Raw genomic sequence first — 6,098 nt, 5'->3', positions numbered from 1 at the left:
GAGTGCTGTCTGCTTGTGTCTGTAATTCTGGCCTGTTCCCCTCTGTCCTTCCTGGTGTGCTTTGGAGGGGCTGTGGGTACCAGGGTTGGGAGGACTTGTGGGGTATGCTGGTTGGTCTGAGCCCTCAGAAAGCAGGAGACAGGGCTGGGCACATGGAGTCCCATATTTGACCTTGAAGTGCATTTATTTTGGTGTGAGGAGGGGCTTACATTTTGAGTGGACAGACCTCAGGTGGATCTCCCAGTTCTGTGAGAAGTGCCTTGCTGAGCCTTATCAGCCCTAAGGTTATCTACTTTTATGTGCCTAGATGTTGGGCTGCCTCTGTATGCACCATGGGCATGCAGTGCCAACCCCCTCCACAGCCCCCAGTTCCCTAGGACACTGATAAGTTGCCTGTGAACCACCGTATGGTGCTGGGAATTGAGCCTAGGCTCTCTGGAAGAGCAGCTAGTGGCTTTTTTGGTTTTGATTCCTTATAAATTTCACATCATGCACCTCATTCCCCCACGTAGCGCCCCATCCCTTCATATCCACCCCCTGCCCTTGCAGTCTACCCCCAAATGGAAACATGGAAACTTTGATGTGTTACACAGAACACCCTTTGTCCATGCTCTTGCATGTGTTCATTGCCACAAGTCACTTGTCTGGCTCAGGGCCTCTGGCTTCTGCTACATTATCAATACTGAACCCTCACCAGGAAGTGGCCAGTGCCCCTAACTGCTGAGCCATCTCTCCATTCCCTTAAATGTACCAAGTATGGCCAGGCATGCCAACAGACAGAGCTCCGGGAGTCTTAACTGAAGCACCGGAAGAAAGATGTGAGGGACCCAAAGAGGACAGGGAGGACAGGGACTCCAGCAGTCAGGGAACCTGTACCCTCCCTGTACCCTTGCGAGCTCCCTGCTCATATACAGCAGATGAGCACCATGTTGGCAGGTCCCCCAAACAAATGGAGCAGGAGTTGTCCCTGAGCCAGTTGCCTACCTGCCTGCCTGTGGCTTCTGCACCCCTAAATGGACAGTCTTGTCTGACCTCAGTGAAAGAAGATGACTACCTACAGCAACTTGATGTGCAGTATGGGGTGGGATGGGGGTTGACACCAAGAGTGAGGCTTCCCCTGCTAAGAAGGATGGCTGGATGACTTCCCTAAAGGGGTGCTGGGAGGAGCTAATATTGGGCTGTAAAGTGAATAAATTTAAAAATTTCAAATTAGCCGGGCGGTGGTGGCACACGCCTTTAATCCCAGCACTTGGGAGGCAGAGGCGGGTGGATTTCTGAGTTTGAGGCCAGCCTGGTCTACAGAGTTAGTTCCAGGACAGCCAGGGCTACACAGAGAAACCCTGTCTCAAAAAACAAACAAAAAGATAAAAATCTGTTACTCAGTATTAGCAGTTCAGGGTCATCCTTGGCTACAAGAGTTTGAAACCTGCCCAGGCTACATGAGACCCCACTCCTGTCACCTCCCCAAAACTATATCAGGACCAGCAGCCCAGAGAAATCAAGAGAGACACCTGAGAGAGACAGCTTGGGAGAGGGGCCAGCACCACTAGCAGTAGAGGTGATGGGACCTGTGTAGACTGCTTGGGACTTGGGACTAAATGGAACTGTCCCCAGACTATGCAAAGCCTCAAGAGAACCTTAAGGAGGCAAAGACAATAGAAGCTATGAATCTGAGGCCAGTATGGTCTATATAAACCCTGCCCCACCACCACCACCAAAAAAAGAGATGTGGAGAAACAACTGTCTTAACTCCAGCCCTAAGGGATCTAATGTACCCAGCCCCGGTGACAGCATCCATGTGCACTAAACTATATACAGACATACACCCTTATAAAGTTATTTAATATAAAGCCCTGCCTTGAAATAAGCTGGGGCACATTCAGGACACTGAACCTTTGTTATTACCGCATCTAGACCCAGGCTGGCATTTCATACCCTGCTTCTTCTTTACACAGGTAGGTGCTTTTTCTTGTTTTCTGCAGTTAACATCTCCTTTTATGTTAAATTGTACAGTCTTTTTGTTTTGTTTGGTTTTGTTTTGGTTTTTGGTTTTTGGTTTTTTCGAGACAGGATTTCTCTGTGTAGCCCTAGCTGTCCTGGAACTCACTCTGTAGACCAGGCTGGCCTCGAACTCAGAAATCCGCCTGCCTCTGCCTCCCAAATGCTGGGATTAAAGGCGTGCAGCACCACAGCCCGGCTGTTTGTTTGTTTTTTGAGACAGGGTTTCCCTGTGTAGCACTGGCTGTCCTAGAGCTAAAGTTGTATGTCAGGCTGGCCTTGAACTCACAAAGTGCCACCCGCCTCTGCCTCTGGAGTGCTGGGATTAAAGGTGTGCATCAACACCACCCGAGGCAGTGTCTGTTAATCAAACAGGGAGATCTACCTGCCTCTGGGGCATGCTGGGATGATAGGTGTGTGCCTTGTGCCCTGTTTGTCCTATTTGTTTTAAGACAAGGTTTCACAGCTGGCAGGTGATGCCTCAAGCCTTGGTCTCAGCACTTGGGAGGCAGAGGCGGGCGGGTCTTTTGAGTTTGAGCCTATCTTGGTGTTTAGAGTGAGTTCCAAGACAGCCAGGCAGTCAGGGCTACATAGAGAAAAATCCTGCCTTAAGGGGAAAAAAAGGGTGGGGGGGTGGGTGCTGGAGAGATGGCTCAGAGTTTAAGAGTACTGACTGCTCTACCAGAGTTTCTGAGTTCAATTCCCAGCAACCATATGGTGGCTCACAACCATCTGTGATGAGATCTAATGTGTGTGTCTTCTGGTGTGTCTGAAGACAGAGACAATGTACTCATATAAATAAAAATAAATCTTTTAAAAAACAAAACAAAAGAAGGTGGAAGTTTTACTTGGTACACCACACAGGAACTCCCTTGGCCCTGGAGTTCTGGAGTTCTGGATGGTTAGCAGCTAACCATCCAGATGTGGGTGCTATTCTCTCTAGAGCAGCAATAGCTCCCTAAGGTCAGCTTCTCTATAGCACCCTCCACCCATTTTTAATTTTGAGGTACTTTTTCACATAGTCCAGGATGTCCTCTGATACAAAAGTAGCAAGGATGACCTGCAGTTCCACTACACCCATTTTGTATTGGGACTTGAGCACAAGGCTTGGGACACGCCCTGGAATCACGACCCGTGCCCAAGAGCAGCTGCCTTCTTCTCTTCTTCCTCCATCTCCTCCTCCTCCTCTTCTTTGACAGGGTTTCTCTGTGAAGCTCTGGCTGTCCTGGGACTCATTCTGTAGACCAGGCTGGCCTCAAACTCAGAAATCTGCCTGCCTCTGCCTCCCAAGTGCTGGGATTAAAGGCGTGCACCACCATGCCCAGCTCCTCTTCTTCTTTTCTTTCTTCTTCAATTCAGATGTACTTATGTGTATGTGTTTTGCCTGCATGTATATGTGTATGTGCCTGGTGCTGGAGGTGGGCAGAAAAGGGCATCAGATCACCTGGGATTAGAGTTATGTATAATTGTATGGGTGCCAAGGATTGAACCCCAGTCTGGAAGACTAGCCAGTGCTCTTAACCAAAAGTCTCTCTGTGCCTCCTAAGTTCTGCCTTTGGACCCCTGGGCTCCCTTCAGCCTCCCCAGTAGGTGGGACAGACGGTTTTGGTCACACACACACACACACACACACACACACACACACTCACACCAGGGCCAATTATCCTCACATGTCTGTGCTCAAGTACCAGACCCAGCCATGCACCAAGTTAGTAGCTTTCTTTGGATTTATGACTATTATAATTTTATGCCTATTATAGCCTGGGGCGGGGGGCATTGCTTAGGGAAGCCAGGACCTGCTCCTTCCCCTACTTCTAGCTCTGCCATTGCAACACAGTCCCTAACCTCCTCCAGTGGGCTTTGAACCTCTGAACCATTCCTACTTGCAAGTAATAACTCAGTAAGTGCTTGCTATCAAATGAATTCCAGAGTGTGCACCTAAGGTAACCACATGGCCAGGAGCATCCCTGTCATCCCAGAGCCCAGGATACTGACACTGGGGGATCACTGAGTTGGAAACCTGCTAGTATATACTGAGGGAGATTGTTCTTTCTCTGGCTACACCTCTCTCTCTCTCTCTCTCTCTCTCTCTCTCTCTCTCTCTCTCTCTCTCCCTCTCTCTCGCTCTCTCTCCCTCCCTCTATGTGTGTGTGTGTCATATATATGTATGATACATGATATATGATATATATGACTTTTTTTCCTCCTGGTCTTTTTCACACGACATTTCTCTGTGCAGCCCTGGCTGTCCTGGCCACCACCGTCCAGCCTCTCCTCTCTCTTTAAAGACAGGGTCTTTCTATGTATCCCTGGCTGGCCTGGAATTCATACAAACTGCTCTGCCTTCTGTATGCTGCATATGCCTCTGCTGGACTTTGCTACTTTGTGGGTTCCCCTTCCTCCCATCCTTCTCCACCTAGTCTTTCTACCCTTTCAGCCCCCTAACACTGGGTAAGAGAGGACATGTTGGAAAGGGGGCGGCATCATCGTCAGACTACTTCCTGCTGGTTAGGAGCATCAGGTTCCTTGGGGCAAGTCTGATCTTTGGTGGCTGTTAGGACATCTAATTTCTTCTTCATTCATTCATTCATTTTACATTTGTGAGTATACTGTCGCTGTCTGCAGACACACCAGAAGAGGGCATGGGATCCTATTACTGATGGGATCCTGACCAAGGGACATTGATGGTTCAGCACAATCAGTTCAGTGGCACAAACCTGTTATGCCAGCTCTCTAGAGGCAGAGGCAGAGGCAGAGGCAGAGGCAGAGGCAGAGGCAGAGGCAGAGGCAGAGGCAGAGGCAGAGGCAGGAGGATCACAAGTTAAAGGTCATTTCCAGTAGCACAACAGGTTTGAGGCCAGCCTGCGCTAACGGAAATCCTGTCTAAGACATAAAGAAGTAGGCGGGGATATGGCTCACTCTTGGCATTTAGTCTAGGCTCCACCCCACAGTTATCTGGCAACAGCCAGGTGTGCCTTGCTCCCTATGAAAGGGGCTGCTTGCCCCCCTCCTCTTGCTCGCCTGCCCTTGCTCCCTTACCCTTCCCTGTCTCTCTACAGCTGCTCATGACTGGCTTCTACTCCCCACCTTCCCCTCTTTGCCTTTCTCTCTCTCTCAACTCCCCTCCCCATGCCCTGAATAAACTCTATTCTATACTATACCGTGGTGTGGCAGGTCCCTTAGGGGGAGGGGATGCCTCAGCATGGGCCAGGGAAGGCACCCCCTTGCCCCACACCTGACTGCACATCCACCAAACATATTCCATTTCTCTTTATCTTTTTATAAAACAAAACACTCACTGTGTCAGGGAGTCTGAAGCCAATCCCTGGGGTGGTGGAAAGAGAGGACTGATCCCTCCATGTTGTCCTCTAACCCCCACACTTTTGAGGTGGCAGGCTCACACATCCCACAAGAAAAGCAGACAAGCTAAGCTGGGCACGGTGACACTCAGGAGGCAGTGATAGGCCGATGTCTGAGTTAGAGGACAGCCTGGTTTCACAGGCTCTGTGCTTAGTTATATCCTGACTCAAAACCATTTTAAAATAAAAAATACAAAGTCAGCCAGACGGTGGTGGCCCTGCCTTTGATCCCAGCACCCAGGAGGCAGAGGCAGAAGGATCTCTTATTTTCTGGCCAGTCTATTCCAGGACAGCCTGAACTACACAGAGAGCCCCTGTCTTGAACCTCCCTCTCCCCCAAAAGATGTATGTATATGTTTCGCGTATATATTTTGCTACTGTTAGGAATCGTAATGTAAATATCTGATATGCAGGGGATTTGCTATGCCACCTCCAAAGGGGTTGTGACCCACGGGTTAAGAATCACTGCTTGAGACCTTGTACATGAGAGAGACAGAAACACAGAGACAGAGAAGACAAAGGAAAACGGGGACAGAGAGAAAGAGACGCGCAGAGAGAAACAGGGAGGATAGAGAGTGAGAGAGAAATAGGGACAGAGAGACAGACACAAACAAACAAACAAAAAAACCCAAGGGAGCCACGCCCCTCTGGAGGGTAGCGGCGCTTTTGCTCTAACCTCCGGACAGCAGGTGGCGATAGCGAGTCTCCGGAGAGCGGAAGCCGCTGTGCGGCTGGGGGCGG

This window comes from Mastomys coucha, unplaced genomic scaffold (genome assembly GCF_008632895.1).
Source record: "Mastomys coucha isolate ucsf_1 unplaced genomic scaffold, UCSF_Mcou_1 pScaffold4, whole genome shotgun sequence".
In the NCBI taxonomy this organism is placed as follows: domain Eukaryota; kingdom Metazoa; phylum Chordata; class Mammalia; order Rodentia; family Muridae; genus Mastomys; species Mastomys coucha.
This window is presented reverse-complemented; position numbering follows the sequence as displayed.